Source organism: Berghia stephanieae, chromosome 1, assembly GCF_034508935.2.
Source record: "Berghia stephanieae isolate SIO BIC M18660-M18661 chromosome 1, UCSD_Bste_1.3, whole genome shotgun sequence".
Classification (NCBI taxonomy): Eukaryota; Metazoa; Mollusca; class Gastropoda; order Nudibranchia; family Aeolidiidae; genus Berghia; species Berghia stephanieae.
In genome coordinates, this window is record NC_088360.1 from 138,013,027 (window position 1) to 138,025,526 (window position 12,500).

The 12,500-nt window shown below is 38.9% G+C and overlaps 1 protein-coding gene across 2 annotated transcripts in view; it reads left to right on the forward strand.

The window, feature by feature from the left end:
- The window catches only part of LOC144963337 (uncharacterized), a 247,965-nt gene that overhangs the window by 4,488 nt on the left and 230,977 nt on the right, over positions 1 to 12,500 (forward strand). Inside the window, exons 1-2 of one of the 2 annotated variants that reach the window (XM_078897277.1) lie at positions 5,969 to 6,211; positions 12,273 to 12,500. The exon at positions 12,273 to 12,500 is cut by the window's right edge and continues 1,350 nt beyond it. The gene's annotated coding sequence lies outside the window, so the exon portion shown is untranslated. Of the gene's footprint in view, positions 1 to 5,968; positions 6,212 to 12,272 lie in introns of those variants that run through there. The other variant, XM_078897275.1, reaches the window with a different exon arrangement.

Consider the following 12,500-nt stretch of genomic DNA (forward strand, 5'->3'; position numbering starts at 1 on the left):
TTACCATGCGTCATTACGAGGGAAGTGACGTTACGACTGTTGAAGCGTATTGACATTGCGTTGGTTTGGGAGTATATTCATTACAACGGTGGGCCGATAACAATTTGACTTATCAGACCTGCAAATAAGTAGGTACACGTCGATCGATTATCTTGTTCCTAGAATTACGAATTTTTAGCTCCAGCTACAGAGCTGCGCTGCATAGGTCTCTTTGATTCAATAAATCTTGTTGGTAAGGAAAGTTTAGCTTCTTAGAACCTATATTCATGATATTGGAGCATTTTTGGAACATGCTGAGAGCAAATTGTTTATTTGTAAAGCTATTTAAAGTGAATTTTTCTTTTTCTTTTTCCCCTTGGAAAATACGAATCTTTGAAATTTCAAGGAGACAGCTCTGCTTACGTAAGTAAGCTACTCAAAATCAAGCGAACTTACAAAAAAAAAAAAAAAAAAATTAACCAACAAAAAAAAAAAAAAAGAAAAGAAAAAAAAAGTAGATAAAACAATCAACAAACAAAATAGCAAATCTCTCTTCTCCCCCCCCCCCCCCCCCACCGCCCCCGTCTCTGAAATTTAACCGTTTAGAGACAATCGGTCACCAATAATAATAGACTGACAGGGTGGGGTGGATTATTTACACGTCCTGTTATGTTTGGATTGTCCCATCCTATTCGTCAATGTCAGTCTGACATCTAGAAAGCTTTGTTATTACGTATTTGCACTTACAAATCCAAGTGTAGATAATGAAATAGAAGGAACGAAATTGACGTCACTCAACTCTTTAATTAAGAAAAAAAAAACACACACACACACACACACAAAAACAAACAAACAAAAAAAAAAAACCAACTCCAAAACACTCTTGAGCTTTTAGATATATAGCGCATGCACAATATCCTCTAAACTTGCTCAAAGCGCTTTACAATGGGTCTCTGACCAACAGCAGTACTTCACATTTAGGATGAGACATGACGCCTGTTAGGCGATATTATATTTTTCCCGACAAACAGAGACGACGCTGTTGACGGCCAGGTACTCATTATAAACCTGGGTACGGTGAGAGAAGAATAAGAGTTAAAAGCCCTTTCTAAGGACTCAAGTAAGCGCCGAGCGAGGCTCGAACCCAGGACCTTCCGATCTGAAAGCGAGTGTCATACGACTTGACCACATAGCCGCACGATTGTTATTGTTTTTAGCCAGCCATTTTTTTCCGTAGTTCTCACTAAATTGTATTAATCAGACTATAATATATAAACGTATAAGGTTGGTACGTTATATTCGGCTGGCGGATCTTGTGAGTAATTTAGCTAAACGCAATGCATACATTTTTGTCTTCATTCTTTTCTGTGTCATCAGTGAACTGCCGTACTCTGGAAATACACGTATTTAAAAATTTGGCCAGAAAACTCCTCCTTCAAACTTCAAATACCACTCGATTTAAACGACCCTCATCTTGGCAAAATCTCTCAAACCAGGGACTTGATAGAAGTCCCAAGTTTGAGAGTTTTTGCCAAGATGAGGGTCATTTATTCCATCGATATTTAAAGGACGAGTTTTCTGGCCAAATTTTAAAATACTTGCCTTTCCCAGAGAGTATGACAGTTAACTGGTTAAACACACTGGGAAATTTTAACACGACAAATGACAAGGTGCGGCCATGTTATACAAAGTAAAAATGTTGATGTCATGTCGTTACGTTTGTGATGTATAAATTCCACGATCTTCTCAATAGGCATCTTTATTTCGATGGTCGGCGGATCAAAACTTGCCACCGTGCCTTACGCAAGGTGCCTTTGTCTAGGCTTTTCATAACGGAATTCGGCAAGAGTTTTCAAAAGAACATATCGATGGTCTGCGGATCAACAAACCTCTGAAGTCCCGATTTTCACGATCGGCGGATCAAAACTCTGAAGTCAACATACGAGCTTTGCGCACCGTGGATCAACACTCTAAAGTCCCGATTTTCACGATCGGCGGATCAAAACTCTGAAGTCTACATACGAGCTTTGCACACCATGGTGCGCAAAGCTCGTATGGTGACTTCAAGAGTTTTGATCCGCCGATCGTAAAATTTAGGACTTCAGAGGTTTGTTGATCCGCAGACCATCGATGTGTTATTTTGAAAACTCTTGTCAAATTCCATTATGAAAAGCCTAGACAAAGACACCTTGCGTTAGGCACAGGGGGCAACTTGGCACAGTGGTACGGTCTTTGCTTTATACCCTAAAGGCACCGAGTTCGATCATCCCCCGCTGCTCTTTGTGGCCTGGAACAAGTCACCTCACCCTAGCTGACGCCTTGGTCATCCCAGTCTTCCCTTGGAATAGACCCTTGAGATAAATTTCTCCTATGGAATTAATAAAGGGAATTTTTATTTATTTATTTTTTTACAACCACCCCCCCCCCTTTCACCCCGCAATAAAGAAATATAAATAAGTCTGAAATAAGTGGTTACCAAAACTTATCGACACCAACATAATTAAGTGTACAGTCTATATTTGAATATTTGAAGTGTAGTCTTCCCACAGTGTCATGGTAGAGTAACTAAAAAAAAGGGAAAGTTAAGTGTTTTACATACGTGGTTGACGAGTCTTGATGTCATTTTGAAGAGAGTTTGCTCTGTACGACGACAAAACACTTTTTAAAAAAAACAGAAAACATTTGCTTCGTCTCGATGGATTAATATAATCTTGAATTTGTAAGAATGATTGAACTCTTAGATTTCTTTGGAGAAATCGTTGAAGTCTTTTAAACTTGTTTAAAGTCTTAAAAAACTTTGTTGATGACTTAGAAGATTTTTTTGGGGGTTGAAATTTAGAAGAATTGTTTGAAGTCTTAGAATATTTCTAGAAGTCTTAGAAGATTTTTAGATGTCTTAGATGATTTTTAGGAGTCTTAAAAGATTTTTAGAAGTCTTAGTCGACTTTTTTGAAGTCTCAGAGGACCTTTTTGAAGTTTTAGAAGAAAACGTTTTTGAGTTCTTAGAAAATTTTCTTGAAGTCTTGGCAGAATGGTTTGAAGTCGTTGAAAACTATATTAAAGTCTTAAGTTTGATAATCTTTGACAAGTTAGGGGTCAATTTAATCTATCGATATGTGAATTGAATGTTGTCTTGCTAAAGCAACAACAACAACAACAACAACAACAACAACAACAACAACAAAGATGTTTTGTCACTGCACTGTAGAGATATCAAGTGGTTGAAATGTTACAAAGATTATTGTGGTTTGTTACGTCGTAATGATAAAATACAGCTATCTAATCATGATGTCGATTCGTTGTCACGACAACTTGTACCATTTATTTTAAGACTAGAACAAACGTAATTAAGATGTCATCGTCCGATGCTTGGTGGGAAAAAAATAGAAATCCAATGCCCACGTTGTTGATTTGTTGTAATGTAACCCCCGCGATACATTGATTGTGATGTCATTCAGTCTATGCTATAGATAGAATGCGCTTGGCCAAGGAGTTCACAACATTGCCATCCGGAAGTATAACGGACCAACACACAAACTCTGTGTAACCATGAACTTTTATAGTCTGGTTAATACAGTTTAGTGAGAACAACTCACAAACGCGGATGGCAAAAACAATAACAAATGCCTGAGTGACGTCATCTGCATACTATCTATAGATAGTTCGAAGATGACGTCACTCAGGCCTTTGTTATTGTTTTTGCCATTCGCGTTTGTGAGTTGTTCTCACTAAACTGTATTAACCAGACAATAAAAGTTCATGGTTACACAGAGTTTGTGTGTTGTTCCGTTATACTTCCGGATGGCAATATTGTGAACTCATTGGCCAAGCGCATTCTATCTATAGATAGTATGCGCTTGGCTAAGAAGCTCATAACATTGCCATCCGGAAGTATAACGAACCAACACACAAAACTATGTTATCCATGAACGTTTATAGTCAGGTTAATACAGTTCAGTGAACATTACTCATAAACGCGGATGGCAAAAAACAATAACAAAGACCTGAGTGACGTCATCTTCAAACTATCTATTGCTTCAAACACCACCGTCAAATCATCTACAACTTCCACACTCCCAAATACAATCATAAAATAGAATGTTGAATATTAAAAAAAAAACAAAACAAAAACAAAACAAAACAAAAAAACTTGAGCTTTTATATACCGCAATATCCACTAAATGTGCTCAAAGCGCTTCATAAAGGGTCAATGATCAATAGCAATTCGTAATATGTAGAACGAGACATGACGCCTGTCATTTTCCGACAATTTTTTCCGATAGAGACAACACTGTTGACGGCCAGGTACTCATTTTACACCTGAATACGGTGAGAAAATGTGAGTAAAGAGTCTTTTCCAATTACTCAATATGCGCCGAGCGACGCTCGAACCCAGAACCTTCTGATCCGAAAGCGAGTGTCATACCACAAGACCACATAGCCTCATAATTTAAAGGCTTCTTACATTGACTTGCCGATCGCCTCCTAATCTTTGGACTGGGACGCTTTGGCAGCTTCTCTGATTTGTTGAGTGAGCTCTTTCCATTGCTGATGACGGTCTGCTGCGTTTATGAGGCACCAAATGCTGGGGCTGGGGATCGAACTCGGGACCTCTGGAGTTTTTACTCTTGAGTAATTTGTGAACAAAGATACGTATAGGATCGTGTTAAGCAAGAGGTTGTAACACTAGTATAATTCAGACATTGATCTGAAGTGGAAGTAGACTGATATTTTGGGATGATTTTTTTCCTTGTATTTTTCTTTCTTGCTTTGTCTGGCACACTTGCTCAGATCTTTATCTTGACGAAATTTAAACTTAATCATCACATATGTGAGATTTTACTTTTTTGCTCCTTGAGTACTTTGAGTTATTTTCCCTTGTGATGAAACATTCAATGTTGGCAGAAATCTCATAGCTCTGGCTAAAGTAGAGTCATGTTCTCCCCGGCCAGGCGGAGTTCTCGTAACAGTAAGGTCGCGGGTTCGAGCCCCCATCGCCGCCGCGAAAATTTTATGTTATTCTCTATTGTCTTCTGGCATTTTCCTACTCACTTCATTTCTTGTTAGCTTTGGCTATGAACTCAATTTTCACATCTCGACACAAGACTGTTTTGAAGCAAGTCACAAATAAACAAACGCTGAAAATGAAAATATGGTGTTAAATCCTCTAATGTAATACATTGAAGCGATTATAATAATATTCGTTATTCCAGAAGGCAAATTATAAGTCATTTTAAAAGCTAAATTTAGTGCACAGATTTCTGGGATTTAGTGGCAATCCCCTGCACTCTCTCTCTCTCTCTCTCTCTCTCTCTCTCTCTCTCTCTCTCCCTCACTTCTTGAAAACTAAGATTTAAAAGAAAAAAAATCAACCAAGGGCAGATTAATTTAATAATGACGTTTGCTTTAGTGTCCGAGCCAGTGTTAGGCAGCTGACACCTCCCCCCCCCCCCCCCCCCCCCCCCCCCCTTTAAGCAACCCCAAACCAAAACAAAAACAAACACAGAGAAATTAAATTAACACATTGTACATTGACAACCTTGTAATCTATAACTAAAACATCAGTAATAGTAAACCCATACGACCCACTCATTAAATTAAATGCTTTTTGTTTTCATTTCAATCAAAAAAAACAAAAAAAAAAAAAAAAAAAACGAACTAAAATTATCCGACCACGAAATAATCCACTGGTATTCATAGGAAATAGGAAGGCCTGGCGTAATAGGCTTGTCAAAATGATCTGCCAAATTATGGGAAAACACGTACATTTAAAATTTTGGCCAGAAAACTTGTTCTTCAAATATCGATCGATTAAAATGACTTTCATCTTGGCAAAAACTCTCAAACCTGGGACCTCCCAGGTTTGAGAATTTTTGCCAAGATGAAAGCATTTTTAATCGATCAATATTTGAAAAAGTAGTTTTCTGGCCAAAATTTTAAATACGTGTGTTTTTTTTTTGTCAGCGTTGGGAACGTGCCATGTCACCAAGTTGGCGTGTTGTCAGCGAAAGGAAAAGGACACTTGTAATATGGACGTAGAACAAGCAGGGGAGAAAAACAAAAAGATTGTTGTTGTGGGATAGAAAATAGACTAGATAGATATTCGGTGAGATGGGAGAATGCTTGTTGGTTGAAAGAGATGAATTATAGTGGTAGATAGATGATAGTGGTGCTTGTGGCGTGGTTAGAGTTAGTGTTTGTTTGTGTGTTGATGGAATTCGGTCTCTCAGAGGTATGTGTGTTTTTTTATGATAATAGTATTACGTTGATAGCAACCCTTGACCTCATTCTTCTTCATTTCTACCACCATTTCTTCGATCATCATCATCATCATCATCATCATCATCATCATCATCATCATCATCATTATGATGATGATGATCATCATCATCATCATCATCATTATCATCATCATTGTCGTCATCATCATCATCATCATCATCATCATCATCATCATCATCATCATCATCATCATCAGCAGCAGGGGCAGCACAGCAGCCGCATGATCCTCATCATCTTCATTAACTTTATAATTATCTTCATCATCATTACCATCATCATCATCATCATCATCATCATCATCATCATCATCATCATCATCATCATCATCATCATCACCATCTTTATTCATCATCATCATATTCTTCTTCTTCTTTTCCTTCCTCCACTTCTTCTTTTTCTTATTCTCCTCGTGCTACTCATCTTGCTCCTATTCTTCCTCCTCCTCGTCCGCCTCCTCTTCCTCCTCCTCCTTCTCCTCCTTCTCCTCCTCCTCCTTCTCCTCCTTCTCCTTCTTCTTCTTCTTCTTCTTCTTCTTCTTCTTCTTCTTCTTCTTCTTCTTCTTCTTCTTTTTCTTCTCCTTCTTCTTCTTCTTCTTTAATCAACAATAAAAATCACCACACTCTATATCTGACCTCGCCCAAAACATAAGACACAACCATACAGAATTCTATTGGCTTCTCTTTCAAATTCCATTCTATTTTCATTGTGAATGTTTTCACCTAGACAACCCGTCCAGCCTCATTAACCCTTTGCAGATCGGAATATATTTTACCCTAACCAGACACCATATTATCAAATTAATTTGTTCACTCATAGTTACAGTCAGTTGAGCTGCTTTGTTGGTTTTGTGGTATGGCACTTGCCTTCGGATTGATAGGTCCCTGGATTCGAGTCCCGCAATGAGCGGTGCAAAGTTGAGTTCCATAGAAAAGGTTTTTTACTCATATTATCACTCGATTCATCACTTAATAACTGCATTGTCTCTGTCGATTTTTTACAAAAGTGTGATCACGCTTACATGCGTCATTTCTCAACCTAAATGCTAAGTCAATGACCAGTGTCAATGTTGCTGCTCGAAGCTCGAAGAAATAAATAATAACGTGAAGTTGAATGTAAGCTTCAATTTAATTACAAAACAGATCAAATGAACGTTTCGGGTTTCCCCTTTATCAACAAAACAGGATGATTGAAACACCACAGATGAATGGTGTTTCAATCATCCTGTTTTGTTGATAAAGGGGAAACCCGAAACGTTCATCTGATCTGTTTTTGTAATTAAATTGAAGCTTACATTCAACTTCACGTTATTATTTATGTCAATGACCAAACGTCTTTTAACCAAGATTTAATCGATCGATATTAACAGGACGAGTTTTCTGGGCAAAATTTTAAATACGTGTTTTTTTTGTTGTTGTTGTTTGTTTGTTTTTGAGTATGGTCCTTATAAATATTTTAATTTCTTTTTAATCTGCATTGCGACTTGGGGTGGATGAGTGATTATTGTGCCCTGGTTATCATGTGCTGCAGGTGCGGCTATGTGCTCTAGTGGCATGGCACTCGCTTTCGGATCGGAAGGTCCTGGGTTCGAGCCTCGCTCGGCGCATAGTTGAGTCGTTGGAGAATGCTCACTTCACTCACTTTCTCTCACCGTACTAAGGTGTAAAATGGATACCAGGCCGTTCACAGCGTTGTTCTATCCGAAAAAAAGTAATACTGCCTAACTAATGTCATGTCTCGTCCTACATTATAAGTGTTGCTGTTGGCCTGGGACCCATTGAAAAGCGCTTTTAGACTTTGAGTGGATATTGCGCTATGTATATTAAAATAAAACTTTCTCACTCTCTCATTGTGTGTGAGAGCCATGTAATTTCGTCAATGGTTCAATTCTGTCTATCCGATCTTATCTTAGCTACCCTCATTTTACCCAATCTCTGTAAAAATCCATTATGAAGCTTGGTTTGTGCACAAACTTTATTGCTAAATATTCGGGGCTGCGCTGCGGCTAATGCCCGGGTTATCATGGTTCTTTTTTTTCCCAAAATAATTTTTAAGAAAATGAAAAAAAAACCCCTGATATTAAAGAAAGTGAACTTTATTTTTATTTATCTATCCACTGGTTAGATTAATGATGGGAAAAGTTACGATTTACACAAACAAACACCCCCCCCCCCCCCCCCCCAAGAAAAAAAAACAAAAAAAAAAAAACAAAAAAAAAAAACAAAAAAAAAAAACAAAAAAACAAAAACAAAACAAAACCGCAAAACAAAACAAAAACAATCTTGAGCTTTTATATAGCGCAATATCTACTAAACCTGCTCAAAGCACATTACAAGGGGTCCCTGACCAACAGCAACACGTAAAATGTAGAATGAGAAATGACAACTGTTAGGCGATATTACAATATTAACGCTATTAACGGCCAGGAACTCACTCATTTGACACCCGAGCACCTGTGAGAGAATGTGAGTCAGGCTTTTCCAAGGACACAACTATGCGCCGAGCGAGGCTCGAACCCAGGACCTCCCGATCCGAAAGCGAGTGTGATACCACAATACCACATAGGCGCATACATAATCAAATAAACAATAAATAATCCTTCACGCCATTGAAGGGTTAAATCTCCGGCTGATGTGGACATTTTAAAATGTTATCTCTCATCAGATTGAGTTGACAAATCATGTCTTTGTCACTCTATTCATCTGAGCGTTACTCTGTATTTTATTACCATATTTTGTGTTTGGACGTAAATAAGCAATGCCATTTATTGACAAAACAGTTTTTAGAAAATCTATTTAGCCAGAAATCGTATACAATAAATACCGATCGATTATGGCAAACCCCGATTAGTTAAAAAGTTTCGAACCTGAGAGTTTTAAGGAGGATTTAAAGAAGTCTTAGATTTGAGATCTTTGACAAGCTGGGAGTTAATTTAATCAGTCGATATATATATATATATATATATATATATATATATATATATATATATATATATATATATATATATATCGGTTATGAGGCTGTGCTAAAAGATCGTTTTTGTTGCGTTCTCCACAAAAATATTGCAATACTAATATATTTTGAAAAAACTAAACCAGCTTCTCTCAGTTACATTAAGAAAAAAAAAAAAAAAAAAAAAAAAAAAGGTTTTATGGCCAAAGAGAAAAAAAAGCGATTTGTTTATGTAGATTTTTATATTTTTATTGCTCCCTTGACATTTCATTTAAGGCTCATTGTAGTTTTATGTTTGTTCATGAAAAGAATCTTAACCCTTTAACGTTTACGGCGAGACTGACTTTCATTTCAATCTTAAATTAAAATTCCTATTACATATTTTATTACGGCTAAAGATCTAAAATGTGATAGACTGAAGCTGTTATTTCTCTCATCGAGTTGAAAATGGTCAGATCTGATCTGATGTCAGGTTAGACTAAATTAGATCCCAGCCAAGAACAGATAAATAATAGTTTCAAAATTTTTAGTTTCATCAAAGGAACCCTCCCCCCCCCCCCCCCCCCCCCCCAAGTTATTTTAACTTAAAATGTTTCAAAGGGTTTTTAGTAGCCTTTTTTGAACTTTGTTATTTCAAATCCATTATAGAGTTTGTTGTCTGCTATTGACAGTTTGAGAGTTAGAGGTCGACCAATTCAGGGTGCCAAAGCATTCACAAATAGTTGTAAACAACATATTTATATAAGCATTTGTGTATCATGTATAGTATATATCTGTGCGGCTATGTGGTCTTGTGGTGTGAGACCCGCTTTTGGATTTGAAGGTCCTGGGTTCGAGCCTCGCTTGGCGCATATATAGATGAGTCCTTGGAAAAATCTCTTTACTCACATTCTCTCACTGTACTCAAGTGTAAAATAAATACCAGGCAATTAACAGCGTTGTATCTGTCTGAAAAAAAAAGAAGTATTATCGCTCACAGGGCGTCATGTCATGTACTACATGTTACAAGTTGCTCTTGGTCAGGGACCTTTTGTAAAGCGCTTTGAGCAAGTTTAGTGGATATTGCTCTATATAATAAAAATCTCAAATTTTAGGTACATGGAAGCTGTTTACTTGTGTTATGCTGTTGCAGTTTTTAAAAAAAAATTGTTGACAGGTTATTCGTCTTAACAAACGCTACAACCACATCATCTCATTCATCTGTAGTGTTTCATTCATCCTGTTTGTTGATAAAGGGGAAACCCGAAACATTCATTATATCTGTTTTCGTATATTATCCGAACCAGCGACCACCTGAGCTCTAGCCCTTCGGTCTTGTGCCATGACGTAGAAGTTAGACGTCTTTTGTAGTTGTTCCAGGTGACTATAACTATAAAGTGTGTTACTGATGCTTGGATTTCGTATATTAAATTGAAGCTTTCATTGAATTCCACATTGTTATTTATTAATTCGTTGCGTGAGTTCTTTCCTCTGTCTGACAGCTGTTGACACTGAGCTTCGGCTCTTTCCTCTGTCTGACAGCTGTTGACACTGAGCTTCGGCTCTTTCCTCTGCTTGACAGCTGTTGACACTGAGCTTCGGCTCTTTCCTCTGTCTGACAGCTGTTGACACTGAGCTTCGGCTCTTTCCTCTGCTTGACAGCTGTTGACACTGAGCTTCGGCTCTTTCCTCTGTCTGACAGCTGTTGACACTGAGCTTCGGCTCTTTCCTCTGCTTGACAGCTGTTGACACTGAGCTTCGGCTCTTTCCTCTGTCTGACAGCTGTTGGCGCTGAGCTTCGTCTCTTTCCTCTGTCTGACAGCTGTTGGCGCTGAGCTTCGTCTCTTTCCTCTGTCTGACAGCTGTTGACACTGAGCTTCGGCTCTTTCCTCTGTCTGACAGCTGTTGACACTGAGCTTCGGCTCTTTCCTCTGTCTGACAGCTGTTGACACTGAGCTTCGGCTCTTTCCTCTGTCTGACAGCTGTTGGCGCTGAGCTTCGCCTCTTTCCTCTGTCTGACAGCTGTTGACACTGAGCTTCGGCTCTTTCCTCTGTCTGACAGCTGTTGACACTGAGCTTCGGCTCTTTCCTCTGCCTGACAGCTGTTGACACTGAGCTTCGGCTCTTTCCTCTGCCTGACAGCTGTTGACACTGAGCTTCGGCTCTTTCCTCTGCCTGACAGCTGTTGACACTGAGCTTCGGCTCTTTCCTCTGTCTGACAGCTGTTGGCGCTGAGCTTCGGCTCTTTCCTCTGTCTGACAGCTGTTGGCGCTGAGCTTCGGCTCTTTCCTCTGTCTGACAGCTGTTGGCGCTGAGCTTCGGCTCTTCTCTGTCTGACAGCTGTTGGCGCTGAGCTTCGGCTCTTCTCTGTCTGACAGCTGTTGGCGCTGAGCTTCGGCTCTTTCCTCTGTCTGACAGCTGTTGCGCTGAGCTTCGGCTCTTTCCTCTGTCTGACAGCTGTTGGCGCTGAGCTTCGGCTCTTTCCTCTGTCTGACAGCTGTTGGCGCTGAGCTTCGGCTCTTTCCTCTGTCTGACAGCTGTTGGCGCTGAGCTTCGGCTCTTTCCTCTGTCTGACAGCTGTTGGCGCTGAGCTTCGTCTCAGTGTATTTTATCTAAAGCTTCTCTTAAACAACATTGCCTCTGAAAAAGAAAATAAAAATTTAACATCGCCTTTATCATAGTCGTTATGTCTTGTCCTATATGATAAGTGTTGTTGTTGGCTAGGAACCACATGTAAAGCGCTTTGAACACGTTTAGGGGCAGCGTGGCTCAGCGGTACGATCTTTGCTTCGTACCCGAAAGGTACCACAGCTGCGCTGTGTGGCCTTGAACGAGTCACCTCACCCTAGCTCAATTTGCGGCGCTGCACTGCGGTTGACGCCTCGATTATTCCAGTCTTCATTTGGAATATACCCTAGAGAAAAATTTCCCCTATGGGATTGATAAAGGGAATTTTATTTTTAATTTAAAAAATATTTTAGTGGAAATTGTTCTATACCACGTAACCTCAAGTATTTAAAACGTAATTCATTAAAAATATTTGTATGACTAAGGCCATTTTTCTTCTTTTCTTCTCTCCACAGAAAATTCATGCTACAGTATTATTTCTCTGGAATGATCCTGGATTTATCTAAGGGAGTGGCATGCGGTTTAATTCTTCTTTGTGAAATTGACACGTCATTTGTTCATTCTTTTCAAAACCCTTTTGGAACAAGATACGCTTGGATTACAATATTCATACGAACAACAAAAGATATCCACGTAAGGAAACGTAATCCATGTTGCTATTTTCAATCTGCACAATACTTCAG